We start from the raw sequence: 20,474 nt of genomic DNA on the forward strand, positions 1-20,474 counted from the left end.
CATCCCATTGGGGGGAGGGGTGCCGGACGCCATCCCATTGGCGGGAGGGGTGCAGGATACCATCCCATTGGCGGCAGGGGGTGCAGGATGCCATCCCATTGGCGGGAGGGGTGCAGGATGCCATCCCATTGGCGGGAGGGGTGCAGGATGCCATCCCATTGGGGGGAGGGGTGCCGGACGCCATCCCATTGGCGGGAGGGGTGCAGGATGCCATCCCATTGGCGGCAGGGGTGCAGGATGCCATCCCATTGGGGGGAGGGGTGCCGGACGCCATCCCATTGGCGGGAGGGGTGCCGGATGCCATCCCATTGGGGGGAGGGGTGCCGGACGCCATCCCATTGGCGGGAGGGGTGCAGGATGCCGTCCCATTGGCAGGAGGGGTGCAGGATGCCGTCCCATGGGCGGGAGGGGTGCAGGATGCCGTCCCATAGGCGGGAGGGGTGCAGGATGCAGTCCCATATGCGGGAGGGGTGCAAGATGTGGTCCCATTGGAGTTACCACATCGAGACCAGAGCCATAGAGATACAGAGTTACAACATTGAGACCAGAGCCATTGAGTAGACAGAGTTACCACATCGAGACCAGAGCCATAGAGTAGACAGAGTTATCACATCGAGACCAGAGCCATAGAGATAGAGTTACCACATTGAGCGGTCAGACCAGAGCCATAGAGTAGACAGAGTTACCACATCGAGACCAGAGCCATAGAGTAGACAGAGTTATCACATCGAGACCAGAGCCATAGAATAGACAGAGTTACCACATCGAGACCAGAGCCATAGAGATAGAGTTACCACATCGAGACCAGAGCCATAGAGTAGACAGAGTTACCACATTGAGCGGTCAGACCAGAGCCATAGAGTAGACAGAGTTACCACATCGAGACCAGAGCCATAGAGTAGACAGAGTTATCACATCGAGACCAGAGCCATAGAATAGACAGAGTTACCACATCGAGACCAGAGCCATAGAGATAGAGTTACCACATCGAGACCAGAGCCATAGAGATAGAGTTACCACATCGAGACCAGAGCCATAGAGTAGACAGAGTTACCACATCGAGACCAGAGCCATAGAGTAGACAGAGTTACCACATCGAGACCAGAGCCATAGAGTAGACAGAGTTACCACATCGAGACCAGAGCCATAGAGTAGACAGAGTTACCACATCGAGACCAGAGCCATAGAGTAGACAGAGTTACCACATCGAGACCAGAGCCATAGAGTAGACAGAGTTACCACATCGAGACCAGAGCCATAGAGTAGACAGAGTTACCACATCGAGACCAGAGCCATAGAGTAGACAGAGTCAAACTGAACAACCAATGTTTCCATTTGAAGATATGATTCCCTGCTTTCACATGACATGAAAAAAACGAGAATCGTCCTCAGGACAGGTTCTAAATGGGATGATGTTGTTTCTCCTCAGAGAGTGGTGCCACTACCAGAGCCCACAGCTCCATGAAGACCCCAGAACCTCCTCCTGGAGCCCACAGCTCCATGAAGACCCCAGAACCTCCTCCTGGAGCCCACAGCTCCATGAAGACCCCAGAACCTCCTCCTGGAGCCCACAGCTCCATGAAGACCCCAGAACCTCCTCCTGGAGCCCACACCTCCATGAAGACCCCAGAACCTCCTCCTGGAGCCCACAGCTCCATGAAGACCCCAGAACCTCCTCCTGGAGCCCACACCTCCATGAAGACCCCAGAACCTCCTCCTGGAGCCCACAGCTCCATGAAGACCCCAGAACCTCCTCCTGGAGCCCACAGCTCCATGAAGACCCCAGAACCTCCTCCTGGAGCCCACACCTCCATGAAGACCCCAGAACCTCCTCCTGGAGCCCACACCTCCATGAAGACCCCAGAACCTCCTCCTGGAGCCCACAGCTCCATGAAGACCCCAGAACCTCCTCCTGGAGCCCACACCTCCATGAAGACCCCAGAACCTCCTCCTGGAGCCCACACCTCCATGAAGACCCCAGAACCTCCTCCTGGAGCCCACAGCTCCATGAAGACCCCAGAACCTCCTCCTGGAGCCCACAGCTCCATGAAGACCCCAGAACCTCCTCCTGGAGCCCACACCTCCATGAAGACCCCAGAACCTCCTCCTGGAGCCCACACCTCCATGAAGAGTCCAAAACCTCCTCCTGGAGCCCACACCTCCATGAAGACCCCAGAACCTCCAGAACCGTGTAAACCTGGAGCTCTCCCAAACCCCCTCCCTCCCCATATTTGAACCAGAGACGGGTGGAAACCTTTTTCTGCGGTAACACTTTTCTGTGTAGCTTTCCGTTTTTTTAAACAGCTTTTGTCCCCCCTCAAGATTTGCCATTGACAATGAACGGAGAAATGACGTCAGAATTCCTCTAAATATAGGGGCACGGTGGCACAGTTGGTAGTGCTGTCGCCTCACAGCTAGAAGGTCCTGGGTTCGATTCCCGCTCGGGGCGCTGTGGGTGCTGGCGGCGTGTTTCCTCCTCTGCGTCATCAGTGCCCATACCCGAATGTGGGGTTGGCGAAAGGGCCTTTCTGTGTGGAGTTTGCATGTTCTCCCCGTGTCCCCTAGGGTAGATACCCTCACAAAAACATGCAGTAATCCTGGTCTCTAAACTGCCTCCCCCTGGCCAGCCGGGGCGCCTGATGGAGGGGAAAGGAACTGGTTGGAATAACGTGTTCCTTCCATGCGCTACGTCCAACCAGGGAAACTCCCCCCTGTCAGGTGTAAAGGAGCAACTTGGACACTCAAGCATGAAGGAAGCATGAGTTAAGTCTGTTGCTCTCCCCAGGTTGGTGGAGGGTGTGTAGAGCCCAGGATCACATTAGATGATTTACACAGGGGTGAAAAATGGGTTACAAAATTGTGGGATAAAAAATATATATTAAAAAAAAGAATTCCTCTAAATATGACGTAAATTAAACATTAAACGCCGTTGACGTTGAAGGGAAAATGTACGTCATGTGTAAAAGCAAATCAGCAAACCAATCACAGGCAACAGGCATTTTGATTGGCCAGTATGAGATGATGCAACATGATGTACGATGATAAGAGCGCCCCTCACTTCACACGGGTGTGATTTTTTTTTTTTTTTAACCAGAGACTGTAAGAACAATACATCACTGAGGGGCGTGGCTTCTCTCAGCACAGCCAATAGGAGCCCTAGAGAGGGGCGGTGCTTCTCTCACTACAACCAATAGGAGCCCTAGAACTTTATCATCAATTTAAACATTTGTGGGACCATAATTTACAAAACCACATATCCTAACCCTTTACATATTAAAACACATTCATCGCCTGGGGGGTATTAAGGACTACAAAATCAGAGGAGGTAGGGTTAAGGACTACTAAATCAGAGCGCCCAGCGATTTACAGAACGGAGCACATTTAGCGACGCACCAGGCGCTATCCCAGATGAAGCTGAAGTAGCTAGATGTAGCCAAAATACACCCGAGGCGATCGACAACAACGGGAGATATGAATCATTGTACTGCGACTAGCAACTCGACCGCGGTGGGCCACATAATCTTTGCTTAGAATTGGACGGAATGATTTAGATCAAGAGTTATTCACGTTTTAAGATTTTCGATCTCGTCGGCTAAAATGGGTGGAACATTTGCGATGTCCCAACTGGAAAATAACATTGAATGTTGTGCAACAGACGCTCCCAGCCTGTGGAACGATGCGATCGGTTTTGATATCAATAAATCTTCGTCCTTTTATTAATCTCCGTTCTGAGCACTGGGCGTTACTAATTGATAGAACGGAGAACTCCGTCCTTGCGACCATGAGACCAGTTTCTGAATCGGTCTATACCGATATGGTATTTCTAGGGTTAAGGTTTCATACAGGGTTACATTTCTACGACATTCTGAACACACCGCTGGGCAAAATGCTAGCATTCCACACATCACTGGGCAAAACGCTAGCATTCCGCATGTGTAGCTTTTTTCGTACTTTTCACACATGTTTTATACATGAAACATGTCAGTTGTATATTTACATGTGCATATCAGGCATTGTATTGTGCATTGTTTGCATAACTTTTCAGAATGAAAATTGGATAAAGCCAGAAGTCATCATTCTTTATCTATAATACAGATATATTATAGATACAATAATCATTCTTATTTCATTTTGTTTGCATGTTTAAAACGAGGAAATATTCAATATCTATAGGCTATGTGAACACGTTTTAAATGCCAAATTCTGGTTTTATTTTTTATTTGTTGTACCTTTTGTTGGGGGTCCCCCAGGTCAAATATGATCATTTTGGGGGCCCCCAGGTCAAATATGATCATTTTGGGGGCCCCCAGGTCAAATATGATCATTGTGGGGGTCCCCAGGTTAAAGGTCAAATATGCCTATGATTAAGTGAGAAATGAATACTTTTGCAATAAAATAAATAGAATTCAACATGTTTCCTTGTTGTTGTTTTTTTACCCAGGGAAGTAGCTGAGCACAGGTGCTCATTTTCAGCAACGCCCTGCACACACACACACACACACACACACACACACACACACACACACACACACACACACACACACACACACACACACACACACACACACACACACACACAGTCACAGTCACACACACACACACACACACACACACACACACACACACACACACACACACACACACACACACACACACACACACACACACACACACACACACACACACACACACACACACACACACACACACACACACACACAGAGCAGTTGGGGGTTCAGTGCCTTGCTCAAGGGCACTTCAGCGGTGTTGGGTGAGTGATGACAATCACTTCCCAAACCCAGATTTCTCCTGCCCGTCTGGGGAATCAAACCGGCAACCTTTCGGCAACAAGGGCGCTCCTCTAACCAGTGCTCTAACTAACATAATGTCATGTAATGTAATGAGCACATGCACCCACAGGGCGTCGCTGTTTTACCGTAAACCTCCGCAGACAGACAGAAGCGCACAGTGGAGTAGGAACTGTAGAGACGGAACCGATCTGTTCAAAGTGTTTGTTTCCGCCCGGGCGGCCTCTTATACGCTCCACACCGGATGTTTTCATTCTGAGCATGCTGACCGTCCATAGAGTATACTCTAAGGCTCCGTCTATTATTATTGTGGTAATTTTGCTGCTCATAATAAATTATACAGTAGCAGGAACTATGTTACATATATTGAACCGAGCCGTCTTGTCTGAACGAGCGGGTCCATTTGGTTCCATTGCCAAAGTTAAATTACGTTACATGTCTGAGTGTCTCTAAACGGACCAACCAACTGTTCTGAGACTGGAACAACTTAAGGTCAGTTTACACCTTTTTGATGAATTGAAAAATGTGGACCCTCTTGTAAACAAGTGTAATGCTTTATTACACTAAGGTGAACTTATATAGGTAGGTGATGATGGTGACATGGCGATGTTAAAAACAAATCTGTAGGCTTATTAAACAGCCGTTTTGGAAATCGGTGTGATGAATGAGATTTCAAGTTGATCTATATACACCGGTACTTAAATCAATCAAAAACAATACAAAACTGAGAAATTCATTCACACACACACACACACACACACACACACACACACACACACACACACCCTCACACACACACACACACACACACACACACACACACACACACACACACACACACACACACACACACACAGAGACCATTCCGTTCAGTTTACACCAAAATACTCCACTTTATCTCTGAATGAGTCACATGTTCAGTCAGTGGCTTTGGCAATGTAAATGTATGTTGTCTCATGCCAATAAAGCCCTTTGAATTGAATTGAATTGACTGAATGAACAGTGATTGAATTATCTATCATCTCTGAGTGTGAAATGAATACAGTATCATGTCAACAATGAGTAGTAGCCTATGAATGATTATACAGACTATATATATATATATGTGTGTGTGTATGACTATGCGTTACCTCAGTCTGAGCAAGTAGGGCATTTTATTTATATACAACCTTTCACACATTCAAACAAAGTACAGTACAGCTCATTTAAAGCCCAGATTATATCAGGCTATCTATCAAGCCTAGTTGATACTAGACTAGCAGCAATTTGCAACTCTAGATTTTTTTATAATGGGATGAATCTAGAGTTGCAATACCTTCCATTGACTCCCCATTCATCCAATTTGCGTTTGCGATCTGCTTGTATTAAACGACGTTAAACTCACTAACATTGCAGCTGTAGGGAAAGCTTGAATTATCCTCTTTCAATCTGCTGAGCTTTTGTTTAAAGGACCTATAACATTAAATTAAACTTTTTCAATTCATTTTGTGTTTTTGGGGCTCCCATATGTGTTTTCTATCCCCACAAATAACCAATTTTGAACAATCAGGCTTTCATATCATATTGGTGCTTTAATGGAAATTGCTCTCAGGAACAGCTCAACTGATTTTGTCCTCATTGTGATGTCATCAATGTCACCCTACTTTGTATAATTCCTCCTCTTCTTCAGTCTTCAGTTCCAAATTTGCATTTCCACTTTGTTTACAATGTCCACCATTGTTGATTTTCCAAGCTAGCATGGAATGGAAACAAGCCTGGTTTTATCTAGCATCAGTATTATAATGACTCAAATATGAAATAATCTGCATATCAGCACCCCCACCATCTCAGGACATTACTGTACTGCAGCTAAAACTGCTTTCAAAGTCCAGAAAAAATGACAAGGACTGTTTATATCAGAGTGGTGATTGAGGCTCAAACCATTAGAAATAACTTTGAGGGACATAGACAATATGATATTAAATATTAAAAGCGGTTTTAAAATGCATGTTATTTGCGCTTTAATAGAAATCCACCCGTAGACATGTTGTTATGAGCTACTTTCTGTCAAGACATTATTTGCAGGTGATTATTTTTGTGTTGCAGTTTGGAAACACTCGTTTTTTTGTAATGGGTTGCGCTGCTGCCTCCTGCATTATGTGCAAATTCGAAACAGGTGGTACGCAAGGGTGACTTTGACGTGCGCTTCCAAACTCCTGCACAGAATTTCTTGACGGAAAGTATTTTTGTACAGAGTACACTGTCTTACTGTCCTGCTGTCTCTCCTCCTGCAGATAAACCAAGATGGGAGCGTACAAATACATGCAGGAGTTGTGGTGCAAGAAGCAGTCGGACGTGATGCGTTTCCTGCTGCAGTACCGCCAGCTGTCCAACCTCTACAGAGCTCCCCGACCCACCAGGCCCGACAAGGACCGCAGGCTGGCATACAAGGCTTAGCAGGGTGAGTGTTTACTGGGTCTGTAGGCTGGGATACAAGGCCTAGCAGGGTGAGTGTTTACTGGGTCTGTAGGCTGGGATACAAGGCCTAGCAGGGTGAGTGTTTACTGGGTCTGTAGTCTGGGCTACAATGCCTAGCAGGGTGAGTGTTTACTGGGTACTTAAGGACTGTAGGCTGGACACTTACAGCTCCTTTGAACCCATTAATGACGGGAACCCCTTTTGGTGTTTTAAGGATTATATTATAATTTAGCTATTGAAAAATAGCAGATCTACAAGCTCATAGTGCGACACCGCGCTATGAGGTTGGGGTCCCTGGAGCGACATATTTTCAGATCGGGGTCTGAAAGACTCACCGCTGAGGTGAGTCTGACCCTAACCTGGGATAGTGTACAGTAGTAGTGTGGACGTAATAATAATAATAATAATAGCTCAAATTTATATAGCGCTTTTCTAGATACCCAAAGCGCTTTACATAGGAACACTAGGAACAGACTTTATTAAGAAAAAGAAAAAAAACAAAGCAAAACATAACAGATACGACAACAGTACAGGGTACAGTACATTGGCCCCCTTCAGTCTGCATACCAGGTGGACATTGGGTTTGATGATGTCATCTATTCTACATGCTAAACAATGCATTCACACACTTTGACACCCAGGGCAATACAGTTAGAATCATGCTTTTTTAAACTTCTCCAGTGTCTTCAAAACTATCCGGTCACAACTGCTTGCAGAAGCTTGTGTTGAAGGGGGGGGGGGGGGGGGGGGGGCATGGTTTGGTGGCATGGATCTAAGAATCTCTGGGGCAGACTGCAGTATGTGAGACTGCAGGGTTGTCTGTTTGGAGGTGCTGGTGTACATCACAGGCACTCCCCAGGGCTCAGTGCTGTCACCTTTCCTGCTCACCCTATAGACATCTGACATCCACTTCAACTACAAGACATGCAGTGGTCAGCTGCATCCCTCCATCTCAGGGCACAGCACTGTGTGTATGTTTCAGTGTGCTGGGTGCCATTTACGTTAGTTGAAGCGTTTATTTTTTTTACAAATGTGCTACATTTCATGATCTAGATTAACGTATGAGTAAACTAAGGCACCAGTACTTGTTTTAGATGTTAGGTATATGTATTTATGACATTTGAGAAATATTTTGTGTTGCCGAAATCAATATAACACATTTTACAAGCAAAAACAGCAGCACTGTGTTCTATTCCAACAGGCTACGTCATTAGCGTATGTTTACATCATTAGCATATCTTTTTTTGTTTCAACAGTCTACGTCATCTATCGTATCCGTGTGTGCCGTGATGGTCGTGAACGCCCCGTACCGAAGGGAGCCACCTACGGCAAGCCCGTTCACCACGGAGTCAACCAGATCAAGTTCGCCCTGCAGCCTGCAGTCCACCACTGAGGTGAGTCTGACCCTAACCTGGGATAGTGTACAGTAGTAGTGTGGACGTACACACAGCCTGCAGTCCACCGCTGAGGTGAGTCTGACCCTAACCTGGGATAGTGTACAGTAGTAGTGTGGACGTACACACAGCCTGCAGTCCACCGCTGAGGTGAGTCTGACCCTAACCTGGGATAGTGTACAGTAGTAGTGTGGACGTACACACAGCCTGCAGTCCACCGCTGAGGTGAGTCGGATCAAAGTTAAATCTGTACATCGAAATGGGAAAGAGACTTTGGACACTCCCACTGCAAGCTTTGGTCATTAAAACATTTTTCTCATACTCTGTTTTGTGAGGAAACTAGACAAGACAAACTGAAAGTTTTATTAAGGTTATTTTATCAGTATGTGACATAAAGCCTGTTGTAGTCGATTCAATGTTAATGTTGTGCATGGGAAGGTGTTGTAGGGCACAGCCTGTTGTTTCACCTGGGCATAGGCAGGGAATCGGGGCACAGCCTATTTGGGGATACCACTCTGTCTCAGGTGCACAGCTGCAGGGAAATGGGGACGCCAAGGGAAGCCAACTCCATAACATTGGAAGGATTAGACCCTTCCTCACCCAGGAGTCAGCCCAGCTCCTCATCCAGACATCAGTCAGGTCAAAACCTGACTATTGTAACGCCCTCCTTACTGGCCTACCGGCATGCACACTTAAGCCTCTCCAATTGATCCAGAATGCCACAACACGCTTGGTCTTCAACGAGCCAGAATTCTCACATGTCACTCCCTTTCTCCGCTCCCTCCATTGGCTCCCGGTCGCTGCCCCTCCCCCTTCTCCGCTCCCTCCATTGGCTCCCGGTCGCTGCCCCTCCCCCTTCTCCGCTCCCTCCATTGGCTCCCGGTCGCTGCCCCTCCCCCTTCTCCTCTCCCTCCATTGGCTCCCGGTCGCTGCCATCAACATAATGCATAATGTGATTTCTAGGTTGTCCATCATGGGAACGGACCAGATCCCTGCGAGGATCAGATAGCTGAGAGAGGAAGGTAACTATTACCCTAAACACTAACCCCTAAACCTAACCCTAACCTCTTTTTATTGAATCTTTCACTGATGGACATCTCAGGGGTAGGTACTGTAGACACAGTAATGATCATCATCTCAGATCCCATTCCTTAAGTAACATGACATATTAAAGCTAATACAAAAGATTCTATTTTTGAGGGGCGCTGGCCCCTCCTATGTTTAATTTAATTAAGTTTGTCTTGTCTAGACAAACATTCAAAACGCCATTGACAGAGTTTAATGTTTGTCTTGTCCATTGACAATGGACAGAGTTTAATGTTTGTTTTGTCACTAACACAAACATTAAATGCCATTAACACCCGAGCGGCAAGAGTTCTCCGTCCTATCAATTAGTAACACTCGTCGCCCAGGACTGAGATTAATAAAAGGACGGTGATGTATTTATATCAAAACCGATCGCATCGCTCCACAGGCTGGCGTGAATCTAAATCTAAATAATTCCGTCCAATTCCAAGCAAAGATTATGTGTTAGACGGCCCACCGCTAGTCGCGTTAGAATTAATCATACCTCCCGTTGTTGTCGATCTACAGTATGTCAATGGTGCTCAACTTTTTTCATGTCAAGGACCTCCAGAATTATCTGTATTTGGCCGCGGGACCCCTATCTGTTCCAGAGACCCCTCAGAAGCAAAGATTGAAGTTAAAAACGTCCACTGGGAAAGAATATATATTCAAAGATTCACGCCACATTTTCACGATTTTTCTACAAGCTCGTATTGCGGCACTTGCCGCACTATGAGCTTGTAGATCTGCTATTTTTCAATAGCTAAAGTATAACATAATCCCAAAAGGGGTTTCCGTCCTGAATGGGTTAATGGAATAAATACCCCCGGGGGTTTAACTTAACAATGAACAGTGTCTGTTTTGTCTGTCACTGAGCAAATCGGCATATACATTTTATGTTATGATAAACATTGCGATGCTGCCTTATCAGAGTTGGTGTTGTGACTTTATATATTGTCAGTTACTTGCATTAGAGGGGGAGAGGTGGAGTTAGCTGCTTTAGCAGACAGTTTGAGAGGGGGAGAGGTGGAGTTAGCTGCTTTAGCAGACAGTTTGAGAGGGGGAGAGGTGGAGTTAGCTGCTTTAGCAGACAGTTTGAGAGGGGGAGAGGTGGAGTTAGCTGCTTTAGCAGACAGTTTGAGAGGGGGAGAGGTGGAGATAACTTTCTGTTTCTATATCTCAGACACGAGGAGCTGCCATGTGGATGAAACGGCAGACGCAGGACATCGACTCTGCTTCGGACACAGAGAGCAAAGACCTGCAGCCGCCGTCTGCGTCTGTGAGCCATCACCAACACCACTGAGGGGAGGAGATTGTGTTTTCAGCCAGGTTGGCATTTAATGCTCCTCCCACCTCCGGTGAACTCACATTTCTGACGATGAGGCACAAGAACACTTTGTTCACTATATGAGTATATTTATTGGTTTTACACTTGGGTGACTTTGTGAGTGTGTGTTGGTGTTTCTCGCTTATCAAATCAAGGAGACAACAAGAGAAACAAGACCACAGATGTAGTAATGCCCCATTTAGACTGCAGTCACATCCAGTCAAATCTGATTCAAATCTGATCGACCGTTCACACTGCATCTGCAAGTGACCAGATGGGATCTGTCACAGATCTGTGTTCAGATTGGCAGCTGAATCCAGTCTGAATCAGATCTGTGCCAGATTCAGATTGGAATGCGATCTGTTTAAATAAGTGACTCTAAACACAAACAAGTCACATGGAATCAGATTTATTTTGCGTTCAGACTGAGACTGATCTCCTGAATGAGGTTTTTTAATGTAATCAAATCGGATTCCAGTCTGGATGTTTCACAGATCTGATTCAGATTTGTTTCTTCTCAAAAACGTTTGAAGCGCAATTTGAAGCGCCTCTTTGTTAGAGGTTTGGCTTGTGTTAACAACCTCATGATGTTAACTCCAAGTGTTGGTGAGATTCATACCTCCAAATATAGTTGCTCTGTAGATTTATTTTTTAATTCTCTCAGTGCTCAATATTTCATGTCAAGGACCCCCAGAATTATGAGTATTTGGCCGCCGACCCCCATCTGAAAATATGTTGTTCCAGAGACCTCCCCAGAATAGATTGATTGAAATATGAATTAACAGTTTGCAGAATTACAGTACATTTCAAGCACAATCTCAATACAAAGACTGTTAACTGTGAGTGGATGACCCAATTAAGCATTACGCTTGTTTACAACAGGGTCCACCATGTTCAATTCATCAAAACATTTAGAGACGTACAAATAGACACTTCTATATAGTTAAAGAACAGAACAGGAATTCATCATAAAGGAAGCAAAAAGGGAAAAGAAACGTATACAGTGAGGGGAAAATGGGGGGAGTGAGGGGAAAAAGGGGGGGAAGCAAATATATGAGTTAAAAATGTTCCCTCTGAAAGAATATATATTCAAAGATTTGTGCCACGTTTTCACGATTTAAAAAATATATCAGACCTACAAGCTTGTAAGGTAAGGTAAGGTAATTTTATTTATAGAGCGCCTTTCAAAACAGTTGTTACAAGGTGCTGTACAATAAAATAAAAGGAATAAAACAAGAACATCTCAATCAAAAATAAACCAACAATGAAATAAGAAACAGAGCAGCAAAGACAGTACTTAGAAATAGATAAGATAGAACAGTACATAGAAAGCACTGGAGCAAGCCAAAATGTTTGCGGTACAAATGCGTTTTCAGTAGCTTCTTAAAGATGCCAACAGACACAGCGTTTCTCAAGCAGAGTGGTAAATCATTCCACAGCGTAGGTGCAACAAACTTGCGGCACTCGGTGCTGCGCTATGAGCTTGTAGATCTGCTATTTTTCAACAGCTAAAGAATAACAATGCTTAAATATTGGCTGTGATGCGTGGTCCGGGTTGCACAGCTCACGGGACATAGAATTTAATTTCAGCTATGAACATTTGTTATTTTAAATAATAAATGTTTTATTTATTTAAATTAAATACATATTTTATTGTTGAATTAAAGAATATAACATTATTTAATACAACTATAATACATTTCAACAGCATAAGATAAATTGGGCTACAGTACCGTTCAGTGACGAGCACTTTGTTATTTTATTTTGCTTTCCATTCAGTCTTGTGTCGAAGCACTTCAATCTATATTTGCTTCATATTTAATATTGTAAGGCAGTGATTCTCCACCAGTGGTCCGTGAGGTGGTTCCAGGTGGTCCCCAGCTAACCCTAATGGGACTGATCGAGGGTAGCTACTGGGACGTAAGTCGGGACTTGATCACCCCGGCTGGGTCACCTGAGTGATGTGATCAAACTAGCAATAGAATTCTAGCAATAGAATCTCAGTTAAATGTAATAAAAGCAACCTTAATGCCTCAAATCTGTGATCTCTTCAGCTGGTCGGCCTAAAACATCATTACATCTTTAGATTTAGTTATGCTTTATTCCATACATCTGGCCCTGATGACCTTTGAACTCTGACCTTTACAGGTGTATAAGAAGCTTTGCCACACCCACCTGTCCCTGACGACCTTTGACATGGTAACGAATTCTAAATCAATAAAATGTCTGAAACCCCGACTTCCACTTCCTGTCTTCTTCTGTGGTGTTAAATAAATGGCAAATGGTGCATTTCTATAGTGCCTTTATCCAAGGCGCTTAAATATCCTGACCGTTGTTCTAATGCTGTGTGATTAACGCTAACGGATCATTTTCCATTCGGTTACCCCATAGCTTAATTAACGTTTGCTGATTTTATTTATTTTCTTTTAACCCAAAATGTATGTAATCTATCTAGTGTTCTCTTGGACATAGAAATCTCTCTTGCACCTCCCTGAGTGTTTAGAATGATGACATCTCTCCATAACTAAATAACACCATCAGGAACATACATTTATTACTTTACTTTTACTTATTAAGTTAACCGTGAAGCCCATAAGTATATTCAGATTTGTTTTAACGGCTATCCGGTTAGCCATTGACATCCCTAAGTGTGTATCGTCTATTTTCAGCATAGAGGGAAGAAAGAGCAGACCACGTACCAAACAATGCATTGCACTGTGAGCTTGTAGATCTGTTGTTTTGGCTGAATGTTTATCAGAGCTTGTAGCTCGGTTATTTTGGCTGAATGTTCACACTGAGGAGATGTTCTACACACTTCAGCTTACAGCATACAGGTACAGCATGTATGATTGATTGATTGAAATGTTTATTTCACAGTATGTAGAATGGGTACATTTCAAACAAAAGTATACAGGTCAATACAAAATCTACTGCTACGACGATAAAACCAGAAAAAACACTAACCCTAACACACGAAAAATGTTCGTCGACTACCTTTTTTCACTGACGAAAACGAAATGAAAACTAAGCTATGATTACTAAAACTGATGACTATATATACTAACAATTTTGTCAACAGATAAAAACTTTAAAATGCTATAGGAAGAGATCCAGTATAAGTCATTTTACACTTGATTGCATGCTGAAAATAGCTGAGATCTACAAACTCGTGTGTTGCAGCGCAACACGTGAGCTTGTAGATCAGCTATTTTCAGCAAGTGTAAAATCAGTCATTACGACGGCAACACGGCTCACCAAAGTACATTTTAGTCTACTAAATCAACTGGATTTAGTCGACTAAAATCTTATGATATTTAGTCAACTAAAACTAGACTAACACTAAAACATTCCAGTTGACTAAAATGTGCCTTAAACTAAATTAAAACTATTGAGAGAGTAAGAGACTTTGACTAAAACTAAAACTAAAATCTGATGCCAAAAACAACACTGGTTAACATCAGTGGTCCATTGCAGCTGTCCGTAGGTGCTCTTTTTGAGAGCGGGTTTGAAGGAGTCTAGGGATTCACACCTAACTTTATATGGCATAGGAGTGAAATGCATCACAGTTTTACAAGTAAAAAAAATGGGTGAAGTTTGTTTTTGTGCATAGTTCCAACATTGTCTGTCTGTCCACCTATCATTAATTCATTCATTTAAATTAAACATTTATGAATATTCATATATTTTTAATGCTTATGAATATGATCCCTGGATGAAGCCTGATAAATGGATTAATGCCTGATAAATGCCTACATTGTAATATAAAGTAATATAAACTTCTAGTTGTAGTTATATAGAATTTAATATTATACTAGTTTAACTCACAAACATTCATTTAAAGTTTGTAAATGCTGTCATTAAAATGCTTACTATAAAAAAAATACTAAAATAGCTCAAATACTAACATTCATGGTCATAAGCTCATAAAACATAATGAATAGTGATTCCATGATTCATAATAAATTGATTTCACGTGAGGTTAAAAATGTAAAAACTAAAAACATGATTTGATAACATTCTGAGGCAGAACAAACGTTCCCTGTCTGTCAGTAACACACAGCTGGACCATTGATTGATTGATTGATTGAACACAGCTGGTGCAAACATTTCGTCTCACTCAGGAGTCTGTACACTACTATAATATATTACTACATAGCTTACATAGTTACTGTACTATACTATAACTCTACACTTGCAGCTTATATTGTTAGTGTTTAGTTGTTATTTATAATAATAATAGTTATTATATATCGCGGTGCTAACTGCTAAAGACGTGTGGAGCCATGATGGAAGGACAGGACACGCTCAGAACAAGAAGTAAATGTAAAGAACGTATTTTCCACAACGAGAGGCCAAACAGGTAATAATAATAATAACAACAATAGCGGTCAATGTAACGAGGTATTTTATTTCAGAGTTCTCTGTGTTGTGTTTACTTTGAGGGACGAGTTCAGCTTCTACATGTTTTCTATTTACATGTATGTGTGTTTGGTCAGTCTAATATTGGACCGTTCAGCTGCGCATTATACATGTTTTATCAATTTACACTTTTCTACTGTATGTATGTCAGTAATATTGGGCGCGTTCTGAAATGAGTAACAATACAAACTAATAGGCGAGTTAATGCTTTAGCTCCGAGAGGAGGGTCCGTGTCAGGATATCCCTGACCAGGTAGAAATGGAGTCGAGCCGTATACTTAAAACATCAGGTTTTCACCCCAAGGTCTCTACAGAATGACCTGGCTTATTAATATTTATGCTGACAATCTCCCAGAACAGAGCCATGCCACCAAACATGAATGTTGAATATGGTAATTAAATTACTGTATGCAAATTTAAATTGTATTAAATGTTTTACCACTAAGACCAGACTGAATTTTAAGTAATAAGACTGTTTTTAAATTGGCTTGTTCTCGTAGTGTGGTACTTTTCCTCCAGGAAATGACTCTGTACTCCTTTTGAAAACTTTAGAAATCCAGTTTCTATATTTGTATTGTCATTAAATGTTCTGATGCAAATGGACCTCAATGTAAACAAGTCTTTAATAATGCTTTTCTGGGTTTTATCAGCGTGTGTTGAATTGTGCTTTCTACAAACTGTTAATGACTGTCACTTTTAGGCCAACACTTCCCTCTAGTGGTTACTCAGAGTAATGACAGCCTTACGCGTTTCACCAGGCAGAACAAATAATGTAATAAAATATCATTTGACAATCTAATTCATATATTTATTATTAGGAAAAACTAGTTATTAGATAATACAATAAATAATAGACAATGTGTTTATTTTCTTGAATAAATAAATATAATTTAAAATGTATTAATGAATAGAACTAGTTTGAACTTAATAGAACAACTAGTTAATACAATAAATAATACTAGACAATATGTTTATTTTCTTAAAGCAGGCAGAACAAATAATGTAATACAATATTTAATGGATCTATTTTATTAATAGGACAGCCGGAAGGCAATTGATCTTTTTACTTTTGGAAATTAATATGGAAGAAACTGTTTAATGTGTGTACCGTCACTTTATTACCATTTCTTTAAAGACAGGCAGCGCTGGTTGGCAGATATAAATACATATATAAAGACCAACATATTTGTGCCAGCATTGTGATTAGATTGATTTTATTTTTCTAAACAGTCTACAAAGTAAGTTGAGCTAAAGTTGTCAAATAATTGTCTGAGCTTGTAGATCTGCTATTTTTGAAAAGTCAAGAAAATGTGGCGCAGATCTTTGAATATATATTCTTTTAACTCATATCTTTGCTTCTGGGGTTCCCTGGAACAACATCTTTTCAGATGGGGGTCGGCCGCCATCATTTTTGTCACAGGCCTGCTGCCGCTCGCCGTCTACCACTTCAGAGTGACCGCGGTCAACCTGCCCACCTCTCTGACCCCGTAGTCTGCACTGACCCCATCAGTGACCTCTGACCCCGTGGTCTGACTGCAGAGACCCTATCGGTAAGTCAGTCGATGCTCGTTAAATCGATAAATGACTAAACTGTTGAAGATGGAGTGTAAGTGATGTGTTTAAAGCCAGTCTTCATTTTGACAGCAAATTTCATAGTCCTTTGAATAAAAGAATTGTCACATTTTTGTCATCTAAAATGTTTTAGTGTGTCTACTGAATATCAAGATTTTTGTTGATTTCATTCTGCAGTACAATTTTCGTCTACAGTTTAATTTGTTGACAAAATTATATTCTGGCGGGCCTGACAATTCAAAGAATGTCTTCTCAAAAAAAAAATCCATCAACCGGTTACAACTAATTCAGAATGCTGCAGCTCGCCTCCTAACATGCTCCAGAAATTGATTTTAAAATACTCTTACTCACGTTCAAGGCTAGGTCCAACCTTGCTCCATCATATCTGTAGCTAGTATCTAGTATCTACAACTGATTTACTGACTGCAGAGCTGCCGTATGCCCATGTGCCCTCAGTGCTTACAATCAATCTTACGTAAAAGTTGTGATTTATGAAAACGTTATGTTTTTGATTGGAGCCTTTCACCCCCCCCCCCCCCCCATGTTTTGTCTGCCAATATTGCTGATATAGTGAGGTGTCGATGCTTTGAAACGCTTTGGATTTGTTGCTGTGATTTTCTTTAACCCATTTAGGACTGGGCAGCTAAAATGAATCAAATATAATACGAAAACTGTCTGTGGTTTTCACATAAGCCTGAGTAGACGATAAAATGATCAGAAGTTTGTTTGAAAGTGAAATATCCCTTTAATTATATATATATATATATATATATATATATATATATATATTGGCCTTTCCTTCTTCAGCGATCTTGTGTTTTGCACATGCGCACTGTTGTTCACTTCCTTGTTTACGGGCTGAGAAAAGTTAACTCTTAATCTACTCCATGGTTTTGATCATTTTTGGCAATATTCTGTCTTTTTTACTTAAGCATGTGCTCATTTGGAATATTAACGCTTCTAGAGAGTTTAGATGTGACAGCGTGAGAAAGTAATGCAAGATTATGCCTCCTGGTTTTGGGGGGTTGAAAGGCGGGGCTTTTCAGAGTAAAATATGCCCAATCTGCTTGGCGCTATAGTATATAGTGCCATTATTTCTCTTAGATCTACAAGCCCACAATGCGTCGCGAGCTTGTAGATCTGCCTTTTTATTCCAACACTGTCAGCGTTGTCAATGAACAAAATGAGCTAAATCAGGCGGAGATAAAGTTGAAGCAGACAGTAGCCTAGTAGCTTTTTGTTCAACTGATTTTCAACTGATTTACTGACTGCAGAGCTGCCGTATGAAAATATAATCACTGTGTAAAGCAGTTGAAAGGAGGATTTTCAAACGTCCATAAATCGTAATCCAGGAGAGCTGTCCTTGGTGGATCTTCTGCCATTCAAATTTCTGATTTAATTGTACCGTGCCTTTGTACCGCGCCGTCCCGACATGTAAAAGCTTCTGACGAAAGTTATACTAAAGTGTGTGTGTGTGGGGGCGGGGTGAGGGCAAACTCAGACTCTTAAAGTGAGTATGGTGGCACTGGGAACTTCATAAAATCTAACTTCTAGCCGGCAATAAAATAATTAACATTTGCTGTTTTTGACATTTACTTCTATACAATTGTAGGACTGACTTGTCTTGTGAAATTGTGAAGTCTGTGTAGCAAAAGAACACATTAAATGTTCTCAAACAAATTGTATAATATGTTCCGCTGCACTTCCAAATAACTGGTACGAGTGAATTTAACCATGGAGTAACTTCCATTGATGATGATGGTATTGTTCAGGTTGTTACAATGCTGGTTGGTCTTTTGTTATAGTCAAAATGTACCTTTTTTTAACTTACCTCTCCTTGTCTGTTGTTTTTTGTCTTTTATTTTCTTCCACAGATGAACACGATGCAGTACAGAAGAAAACCTTCACGGAATGAATAAATGCTCAGTTCTCCAAGGTAATCTAAAGCCTTTTCCGGTTATTACTGTATCATTTATACAGCATGGCCTGTATTTATTGTACACTTCGCTGCTCCTGCGTATGATTGTGGCTTTCATGTGTAAGCATGTCGATGACAAATCAAATTATGTTGAACCTCGAAGGTGAGACGTCTTAACTGGGTGTCTCACAGCTGGACTGAACGGATCAGCGAAATGACTTGAGCACACTGGCAGTAGGCCAATACAAGGAAGTAACCAGCCCACACACACCTTTTACATTTTGTTTTACAGTGGTTGGATCCAGATGAAATGTTGCATATAGTCCTATATACGGTACCTCATAGTTGACTTAAGTCACTGACTGTCCATGCGAAGTTGGGTGAGTGAGCCATGCTGTTATCTTGTTATTTGAGGGGTGCTAGCCCCTACAACGTCTGGATTTCAGACATGAAGTCAAGCCAAGTTTTATTCATGCCCCACCAAAACATCAGCAAGCCCCCAAAAATCATCATTCCCCAAATACATGGGTGTCATGTGCAGCCAAGACTATAGACCACCGAAGTCTGACAAAATGTATACATCCTAACTGGCTCCCCCATTCTGAATCCCAATAGAATTTTCTTATACTGTATCTTGTCAAATAACTGTTTTCCAAAAATAAACAAATGATCCCAGCAGTTTCACTCATATGGGTATGAAGCTCCCATATGAGTTATGAACTCCCACAGGCAAGCTATCTGCAGAAATATGTTAAAATTATTTCACTAATTGGTCTTGTGTAAACATCATGTATGGGCTCTTTAGACAACACAACACTCCCTCACTGTGTGTTGCTGTTTATCGCTGCAGCCCTTGCTCCTTCTGTTTCAGTCCTTTGATAGTTCCAAATCACCCGTTGTTACAGCGGAGAGCGGAGATTGTATGTAAATGTAAACACTCAGAACACGCATGTAATATTTCATAATACATTTCGATTTCAGCTCTGACATTACTTTTATATTCAGACATGCTCTAGAATGTGAAGAGTCTGCCTGTGCTATTATCTCATTTTGGCTTCAAAAATCATGAAAATGTGTGCAAATCTTTGAATATATATTTTTTCTTTGACACCGAACGCTTTTAACTTAAATCTTTGCTTCTGGAGGTCCCTGGAATAACATATTTTGAGATGGGGGTCAGCGGCCACTTAATTGAAACATAGGTTTTTCAGAAAACTCATGATTTAGAAGGCATTTTGTAAAATCTGGTCTCAGTCCTAAATGGTTTTTCCGCCATTTGCTGCTATCCTTCTGCATACAAGTAATTTCCTTTCAAAATGCAAAAGCTAAAATTGTCCTTTCCCTTTCTCCACAGACCAAAGAGCGCGGCTCCACCAGAGTTCACGCTCTGAACAACATCAACAAAGTACTTCAAGTCCTGCATCAAAACAACGTGAGTGCACTGATCACATCTCTGGCCTATTTGTTTCATCTTCTGTCTCATTTCATTCAGTCAACAGATGCTGTAATCTAATT

The 20,474-nt window shown here is 42.2% G+C and overlaps 1 pseudogene across 1 annotated transcript; it reads left to right on the forward strand.

Annotated features, from left to right (window-relative positions):
* The first annotated feature begins 5,083 nt into the window (after positions 1–5,083).
* LOC310857894 (large ribosomal subunit protein eL15-like) lies at positions 5,084–11,188 on the forward strand (annotated as a pseudogene). Its single transcript has 4 exons — positions 5,084–5,300; positions 7,082–7,248; positions 8,522–8,659; positions 10,908–11,188. The product of its transcript is annotated as a large ribosomal subunit protein eL15-like (transcript).
* Positions 11,189–20,474: the final 9,286 nt, after the last annotated feature.

Source organism: Protomyctophum parallelum, assembly GCF_964188405.1.
Source record: "Protomyctophum parallelum genome assembly, chromosome: 4".
In the NCBI taxonomy this organism is placed as follows: Eukaryota; Metazoa; Chordata; class Actinopteri; order Myctophiformes; family Myctophidae; genus Protomyctophum; species Protomyctophum parallelum.